The following is a 9,556-nucleotide window of genomic DNA, read 5'->3' on the forward strand; positions in this document are numbered from 1 at the left end:
ATCTTAGACAAGGGTGAGCGTTCCATAATTTTATAAACATAGGTCATTTCTCAGTCTTCTTTGATGTCAGACCCTCTCTCCCTCCCTCCCTCTCTTCCTTCCTTTTCTCCTTCTTCCCTCCCCTCCCTCCCTCCTTCCCTTCTTTCCTTTATCCACTCAACATTTATGGGGCATCGGGCATTTTCCAGGTACTGGGCACTGGGGAATCAGAAGTGGAGCAGACATGCTGCTACCAGCAGTGAGCTTAGAGCCCGAGAGGGCCTCCGGGGGTGAGTCAGTCTCCTGAAGGCCAGAGTCAGCCTCCCCAGCCAGGTTCCCTCCCCTTCTCGAAGGCCTCCTTAGAAACATGCAGCCTGCGATAGTCCTGGTTTGTCCTGCGGGCAACACCTCATCTTCTTACAATGCATCCTTTCTTCTAAAGAGAGGGGATGGAGGACCAGCAGCCTCCCCTGGTAGCTGGTGGGACATGCAGACTCTCAGGCCCCACCCCGACCCACCCAATCAGCACCTGTGTTTTAACCAGACCCACAGGTGATTCCTGCGCAGGAAAGTCTCCCCTGTGCTTCCCGAGTCCTCGAGCCCTTCAAACACACAGAGAAGTCCCATGTAAGATCTGGCAGAACGATGACCCGGATAATGGGCATGCTGCTTGGGGAGATTTTCAGCAAGTGGAAGAGGCTGGAATTCATTCCAAAGCTGAGCAGGACAGGTCCCCAGTCATCTTCTTGGGCTCAGAGAGGGGCAGCCTGGGCCCCTAAAAAAAAAAATCCTTCTTTCTGGGTTGTTGGGAAAATGCTCAGATCCACAGTGCACGGATGGCATGTTGAGAGCCAGGCATGACCCGTGTTGTCACAACAGTTACCAGGCGGCACGGAGGAGGGCCGGAGCTCCTGGGGCTGGCACTGGAACCAGGCCGGCTCCTCATGGAGAGGTTGGGGTAACGCCTGCTGCGTAGGCTGTCCTGAGGATTAAGTGAGATTATGCATGCAAATCACCCAAGCAGCAGCTATTATTTTTATAACAACTGGCTGTGTAACTGCCCTGTGTGCCGAGCCAGCAGACTGTGGCTCTGGGGACGCTCCAGGACCTGACTCATCCAAGGACAGGTGGGGGCAGGTCGAGGAGGAGGCCACGTTTGGCTGTGGCAGTGCCTTCTAGGTTGTTCACGGAGGCACTGTTTACCCCTGGGTGCTCAGGCCTAGATTCCTGAGAGAATAGGTAAGAAGCAGGGAAGTTAACATGACATGTTGCTCAGTAGATTTCCTTTAAAAGGTGTTCTCTCTCTCGGAGGTAATGACAGATGTGAGTGTTGCTATGGTGACAGGTTGTCTGTTTAGACACTCACGGCACAGTGGTTCGGATGGCTTGCCTACAATTTACGGTCATGGGAAGTAAGCAAGCCCCTCCCAGCAAGTTTTAGCGAGGGGTCTTCTTCCTTCCGGGCTGGTTTTCAAAATGGGGTTGACTTTGTGCCTTGGGTGACTGGGCAAGATGGGAAACCACTGCATATATTCGGAAGGGCAGAATCTATGCACCGCCCACGGTTGAAAGGTCAAGGTCTCTTCAAGAACTGAAGGAGATTTCAAAAAAATTCCACGAGGAGCTTAGAGCATCGAAGAATTGCGTGGTCTGGGATCCTCCGAGAACATTTCACTCAATAGTGAGTTTCTTTGTAGCAAACGGCTCTTCCTTTTTGCTAGATTAGAAGTAGAATCTATAGCTGGTCATGCATTTGTTTCAATATAACAAGGCTTCACAGAGTGCCTACTGTGTACGTTGTGGGTCCTGTGCTAGGAGGAGATGGAGGGTGGGGTGGTGAGACGTGAAGATGAATAAGACGTGGTCCCCGCCCTTCAGAGGTCAGGGTGGGAGAACCAGATGGACACAGGCAGACTGTGGTAGAAGCTTCGAGTGCTGTGGAGACACAGCTGGAGTCACGCGTGAGTGCGTGTGGATGGCTGGGTTAATTCCAGTGGTGGGGTTGGGTCTGAGAAGCCCTTCAGGAAGTGGTGGGGATTTTAGGGGAATCTTGAAGGATGAGCAGGGATCCAGCAGGAAGCGATGTGGCAGAAGGGCCGTGAGGAGGTGAAGGTGCCTGCCAGGCAGAACACAGAGATTTTGGGGCAGAGCCAGTGGCCTGGGTGACTGGAGCCCCAGGGCCGGGTTGGGTGTAGGGGCGAGCTTGGAGCACTTGGCTGGGTCAGGGGGCGTCTTCACTGCCTGGTGGAGGAGTTTGGACTCAGTATCACTGAAGACTTTTCACCTGGAAGGTGCCATGGCTGGCCAGGCCCAACGTTGTCAGTGGACAAGGGTGAGATGGCATGGAGAGACAGGGCGCTGGGGAGGACCCCTCGATGGTTGGTTGTGACAAATGGTGATGGCGTCAGTCTCCACCCCTGCCTGGCAAGACCCACAGGTTCCTGGCTGCAGCTCAGGCTTGACTGGTCCCCCAGCCCTTGGCATTTGCTGCCTCGGCTGAGGCCTGGGTCAGGGGACGGGTTTCTGCCGGGGCCTCAGAGGCTGCTTCTCTCATTCAGTGGGGAAGGCCCCCCACGACGCTGCTCGCTGCTGGGCCAGAGAGCTCCCGAGGTTCTGACTGGCGCCTCTCTCCTCCCCGGGGTCCCCATCCCCAGGCCCCAGCCAGCTGGCCCAGGAGCGCGTTTCCTAGGCCCAGATCCTCTAACCCGGGCTGGTCTGACTCTAGAGACCCGGAATGCCTGGGGCTGAACCCACGGACGTCACTCTTCCCGGACGGAGATGGTCAGGAGTGCAAGGGGGACAACGGGGGGAGGGTGTGCCCAGAACAGGCTGGAAGGAGGGCTCGGTGTCCATGGGAGCCCAGGCTGTTCACGGTGAGAACAGTGCCCGCTGGAAGCTGTGCTGCGGCACGCAGTGACCCCTGAGGCGATGCGGCATGACTAGACAGCAACAGAACAGAACAGACATGACAGGGCGCTGGAGCCTGAAGAGGAGCTGAAAAGGCGCCTTGGTCTGGGGTCTTCAGCCCGGCAGGGGAGGGCACAGACTCGGGGGGACACGGTGGGCCAGGCCTTCTTGGATTCTGTGCCCCTCTTGGTTCCCCAAGTGAAGAGAGAGCCCTGGAGCCTGTGGTGTCTGTCTGTTCTAGGCAAGAACCCATCAGCCTGAACCCCGAATTCCTCAGCCATAGAGACAATAATACCAGCTCAGGTGGCCTCCGTGCACCCTGGGATCATTGAATGCAAAAGGGTTTGTAAACTACAAATGTGGTTCAATTCCATGGGATTTGAAAAATTAAACGAAAACGTTAATTTTGTTCCAGAACATAAAATTGATACGTGTTCACAATATACAATGTAGAAAATCCAAAAAAAAAAGAAAATAGAGCAGCCCATTATGCCACCACTCAGATGTGAATGCTGTGCATATTTTGTAATATCAACTGCCATTGTTGTCTTCATGCCTATATATAAATTTCTACCTTTTATATCCTTTGGCCAAAATTGGATCATACTCTATGTACGTCTTTGAGAACATTTCTTTTTCATTTGGCAACATCTTCTAAACATATTTCCTTATCAATAAAGCTTCCCATACAGCATCATTTATATGGCTGCCTATAATTCCATCCTATATATATATACACATTTTATTCAGTGGCTCTCCTCAATGCTCATCTAGGTTGCTTCCTAATTTTCTCTATGCCACGCAGGGCTGCAATGATTGTCTGATTGTGCCATGTACTCTGCCTTTTCAACTGAATGTTTTAATAGAAGATATATTAGTGTAGGCAGTATTTTTATTCTAGAGAAATGTAGCCCAGGTCTCCCCATCTGCTAAGGCCTGGCCCACCAATGCTTCACCCTGAGCAGACATGAGTCCTCATCCTGGCATTTTCCAGGCTCTGTGTGTCTCTTCTTAGATATTTCTGTATCTCATCTCTTTTGAGTGAGAAAAAATGCCCCTGCTTATGAGAATGGAAAGAACCAAGTAGCGGGAGGAAGTGCCACTCACTTCTTGGCTCACCAGAGAATGGCGTCTCACTGCTGCCCAGCAAGATGTCTATAGTTTTTGACCAGGGCCCAGCCGTGAGCTGTCACTGCTATTGACCGGTGAACTCTTTCTTCTCAGGCGCCAGCTCTGAGCTCATCTTCTAAGGTCATTCATTCTCTAGCCCAGCAAGGCAGTCACTCTCCAGGATCCAGAGCATTCGGCTCTTCTTCCCCGAGTGGCTGAGTTTCCCGATCACAGATGCAAAATCCTCTGACGGAGGATGGAGACACTCTCTGAAGCCAGCCCGCTCCCCCGCCCCCCAGTGATGAGATTTCACCGCCCCCCACCCTGAGTGTTCAGGACCCCTTGTGCCAGAATTACAAGAAACACACCACACCTGCAAAGGGCTGCCTCTCATCTTCCCCGTGACAGTCTCCACCAGGGAAGAGGAAGGAAAGAAGTCCAGCAACCACTGCATCCCTGTCAAGATGTGGACCCTGGCCTAGGCACCCACACGCCAGCTAACAATTGGCTTTGACCGCAGGTCTGGGCTGCCTTGTCACACTACGCCGCAGACTTGCCAGCTGGCCTGTGCAATGGCCACTCAACTGTGTGTAACCCCATCGATGTGGACCCAGCAGCACTATCCAGCTACCGTGTGTCACTGAGCACAGAGCTCATTGGTCCCGCCCTGGAGAGGGCTGAGATGCCAGTGTGAGCAGTTGGAGGGGCAGATGCAGATCTGTGGGGCTTGAAGCTTATACTTTTTTTTTTTGAGGAAGATTAGCCCTGAGCTAACATCTGCTGCCAATCCTCCTCTTTTTTTGCTGAGGAAGACTGGCCCTGAGCTAACATCCATGCCCATCTTCCTCCACTTTATATGTGGGACGCCTACCACAGCATGGCTTGCCAAGTGGTGCCATGTCCACACCCGGGATCCGAACCCACGAACCCTGGGCTGCCACAGCAGAACGTGTGCACTTAACTGTTTCGCCACTGAGGTGGCCCCAAAGCTTATACTTTTTATGCTCCTCTTTAAAATGAAAATACTAAATTTAAAATACAATACTAGGTACACAAAGTGAATATTTATTTTAAAAGGGCCTGGGTAGTAAGGGGCCTGAAGCTTGAGCTCCATGAAGTATGTGGAAAATCGACCTCTGGCAGAGGGGATGACGCAGATGGCAGGGCGGGGGTCCTGAGGACCTGTGACCACAGACTGCAGGCTCTCAGGAGGGGCCTCACAGTTGCTGGGCCCAAACTTACAAGCCCCGCCTTGATGATATTTACACAAATAATGCATGAACGTGCTCTTCTACATGTAGGGAAAGAAGCAACTCAGAAGAACATTGAGGGAAAGGAACAAAATTCTCTTCCAGCTACTGCTGCTGCCTGATCCGCTCTCTCCTGTAGGTAGTCCCGAGGCATGTTCAGGTGTCTCTTCCAGGCCTTTCTCTTCTCGTGTCTGTACATACGGGCGCATCCACCTCATGACTTTAGGAGGATGCGTGGTAACCCTCAGGACACCTGCTTGTAGTTCTCTTGGCCAGTCTCTTATTGACAAATATTTGGGTTTATTTCAATTGGTTGCTTTTCTTTTCTTTTTTTTTTGAGGAAGATTAGCCCTGAGCTAAGATCTGTGCTAATCTTCCTTCATTTTGTATGTGGGAAGCCACCACAGCATGGCTTGATGAGAGGTGTATGGGTCCACACCTGGGATCTGAACCTGTGAACCCCAGGCCATTGAAGCAGAGTGCACAAACCCAACCACTACACCACTGGGCCAGCCCCTCCATGATAAATTTTTATTTTGCATTTATAGGTTAATTTGGAGGGGAATTGACGTCTTTCAAAATGAAGTCTTCCTACCCAGGAGTAGGGTCTTTAATAAGCAATATTTGGTAATTTTCCTTACATAGGTCTTACACTTGTCTTGTTAGGTTTATTCCTATATATTATTTTTATAAGCTATAAATGGGAATGGGAGCTTTAAAAATGTTTTCTAATTATTACTGCTCTGTAGAAAGCCATTGAGTTTTTATGTTGCTCTCCTTCTACCATCTTATTGAACTCTCTTCTTAGTTATGCTAGTATTGTTAGGTGATTTCTTTATAAATTTTTGGTTGGAAAGTCATATTACCTGTAAGCACTGATCACTTCTTCACGTTCATTGCAGCATGGAGTTTGTGAGGTGAACACCGTGATGATGTCATCTGCTGATGTCTCTAAGTCTGCCTGCCCCTCTCAGAGGATTGTGGGAGCCAGCCCACCCCTCACCATTTTACAGGGCCAAGAAACCAGCTGTTAAGTGATTTGGCCACGGTCCCCAGCACTTTGGAGGCCCTGGAATTCGGTCTCCTGAGCCCAGCAGGGTGCCCGGCCTGTCACATCTGACCTGACTCTTTTTGGCACAGCCTTCATCTGCTCGCTACGGAAGGTCGCCCATGGCAGTCGACAGGTGCTTAGGGTACCTGTGTGAAACCCTCACAACAAGCTAGCAAGCAAATGTGGGTTTACCTAATGACTTTCTCCAGAATCTTCCCACTCCCTCATCCCTCAATCTCAGCAGCGGGATGTGCAAAGGAGAGAGGAATGGCTTTGAGGTGTGCACTGCGCCCGTCATTTTGTGACTTGTGACAAATCTCCTTAGTTAGGTTGTCTATTAAGGGAGACAGTCGTTTCAGCTTTAACTTTCTTGTGATTACGTGAGATGATGAAGACGCAGCTCCTGGCACACCGTGAGCTCTCCACGAGTGGGCCTTCCACCCCCTCCCTCCGTCCCTGTCCTGCCTACGCCCTCCCCTCGCCTCTGCACCGCCTTCCTCTTCTTCCTTTGAGCATTTAGCCCATAAATGTGTCCTCTACTTCTGATTCAGTTACATTCATTTCCTTAGTTCCTGACTTTGAAAACAGCAGTGGGCAATGTTGACAAAGACGTCTTGTGACAGAAATTCAGATTGGGTCGAGGGTCACTGCAAGTTGGGGGTCACCGAAGCTCCTCATGAGGGAGCCCTGGGGTGGGATAAGGACAGGGAGGAGCATGCCTGACAGGTCTCACAGCTGGAGAGCGAGGGCCGCTGGCTGCCCCAAGCCTTGCCTGTCTACAGGACCCCTCTTTCCTTGTGCGGGGTATGTTTTGGCTCCGGTGTTGTTACCTGTTTTGCAGGTACCTCCTGTTTGAGTCACCTGTGCTGACTCCACAGCTCTTTGCAGAAGCCTCTCTGGGAGTCTGAGGTCGAACCAGTCGGCAGCCTCCCCTCGTCCCTGCTGCCCTTTCCTGAGACGCCTGTCCCGGGCACTGTACCCTGTGGGGCAGGGCCTGCCCCTGCTCCACAGTGGGTCCTCACCCAGGGGGAGAGTCCCTCACCCTGCGCGAGAGGCCCTCACTGCTGGCCTGGGCCGGGCTGGCTGGGCACCCCTCCTCTGGATGTGGAGCCCATGCCCACTGCTGTGGGAGCTTTCCCCTAAAGGCAGTGTCATCCCTGCTCCTGCTCGGGCTACTGGATGGGAACCCGTGGGTACCACTTAGATCACTCCCATCACATGTGGCCACATCAGAAGGTGATGACATGGGTCACCTTGGGCAGCTATAGAGGAAGCACAATGTTCTGGGGGGCCCCCTCTGTCCCCCCCCCGCCACCCCCCACCGGCCCTGTCTTCTCCCAGTCCCATTAGTCTTCCAGAGGGAAGGGCTCAGACGTCAGGGCTCAGTGTCGGGGCCTCCTCTCTCCTCACAGGTCACCCCCACTGACAGGAGGAGGAGAGAGCCAGGAGGGGCTGCCTGTTGTTTAACTTCTCTAGATTCTGGACTGGCCATCACCCAGGACAGGAACCACGTGCTGCCAGCCAGTCCGGAGGCTTTCTCACAAAGCGCAAGGCAGGGATGGGCGTGGCGAACCCATGGCGATAGCTGCTGCCTCTGGTGAGAGCGCCATTGTCGGCGCTTACTTGGTCCTCACACTAGCCACCGAGTGGATGCCATTATTATCGACTCATTCCACTGCTGAGGCACAAAATAACTAATTAACCTGTCCTAGTCACGTGGCTAACAAGTAAGAGAGCCAGGATTCCAACTCTAGCACCCTGGCTCCAGTCTATGGCCTTACCCCTTACTGTTCTGCCGTACCTCCAACAGAGGAAAATAACGAGGACCAAAGAAGTATTATATTGACTTTTTAGAATGTCATGAAAAATGAAGAGGCACTAAATGACCCAAATGGTTTCACTAATTTTTGATTTCATGAAAGATCATAACAATTCTTCTAAAATCACCATTGATTCATTTGACACATTAACACAAATGTTTGTGAACACCACGAAAAGACTGCTATTTCTTCGTCTAAGTGGAATTACTTCTGAGGTGTGGAGTAGGCTCTGTTCACGTGGCCAGACCCTGCAGGCCGTTGACAGGGGCTGGGTTTCTCATCTAGGCTTTTCCATGCAGCCTGATGTTTCTAGAAGAATGACTGACTGACAAACCAGGTTATTCAGACCTGGGTATTTGGCAGACATTTTCTTGAAAATGAACAAAGTGAGCCTGTTACTTCAAGAAAAATAACTGACAGTATTTGTTGCCCATCATAAAACTGAAGATTTCAAGCAAAAATTAGAATTTTAGAAAACTAGTATGCACCACTGTGAGCTTGATAGCTTTCTGATACTCTCAGACTTTGCTGATGAGATTAATGGCCATATTAATGCTATGATTTCTGGATATTGTATAATGAAATATATCAACATATCATAGATCTGCGTGACTCAATGAATCAATATTTTCCAAATGGCCAATGCGTGATGTCGCAAATTCATGAATGGGTAAAAACAAAACAAAAAAACTATTCAAAGGGCATAATAGCGAGTGGATTTTAATGTAGCAGTGTCTAAAAAATGAATCAATATGGTTTCAGATTCCACATTGCAACTAACCTGTAAGAAACTGCCACGTGTTGAGTTTTGGTGCAGTATCAAGGGATAATAGCCACGATGATCTGAAAGGCCTGTTACAAAGTCATCCTCTCTTTTCCAAACACATATTTGTTTGAGGCTGAATTTTCTTCACGCGTCTCAACTAAAACAACATAATGCCAGAGACGGACTGCAGAAACAGGTGTGAGGATCCAGCTGTCTTCTATTAACTCAGACCTTCAGGAGCTTGGAAAAAGTATGCACTCTTGCCATTCTGCTCATCGTTATTTTCGTTTTGGAAAATATAGTTGTTTTTCTTAAAATGCGAAATTCATGCCAATGTGTAATGAATTTATTATTGTGATTTTTTGATGCAAATTGATAAATATTCAAAAATTTTCTCAGTTTTAATCTCTAACACAGTAAATACCTTCAAATACAACCCACATGAACACAATCTCTTTAGAATGCTCAATAATTTTTAGGAGTAGAAAGTGGTCCTTGGAACAAAAAATCTGAGACAAGTTGCTTATCAGAGATGTCAGCTTTGGTTTCGAACAGTTAGGGGACTCTTTCACGGCCCGTGGTCGGTGGGGAGGGTACTAGGAGCACGGGTGGGTCTCCACACGCCCTCACCTGTCAGCTTTCCCAGCTCTAACTTCTGCCTTTTATGCAAATG

The 9,556-nt window shown here is 50.2% G+C and overlaps 1 long non-coding RNA gene across 1 annotated transcript; it reads left to right on the top strand.

Moving 5' to 3' along the window:
* Positions 1-1,267: 1,267 nt before the first annotated feature.
* On the top strand, positions 1,268-9,276 carry LOC139075855 (uncharacterized). The gene is made up of 2 exons (XR_011526764.1): positions 1,268-1,660; positions 6,149-9,276. It is a non-coding gene; the product is annotated as an uncharacterized lncRNA (long non-coding RNA).
* Positions 9,277-9,556: the final 280 nt, after the last annotated feature.

This window comes from Equus przewalskii, chromosome 14 (genome assembly GCF_037783145.1).
Source record: "Equus przewalskii isolate Varuska chromosome 14, EquPr2, whole genome shotgun sequence".
NCBI lineage: Eukaryota > Metazoa > Chordata > Mammalia > Perissodactyla > Equidae > Equus > Equus przewalskii.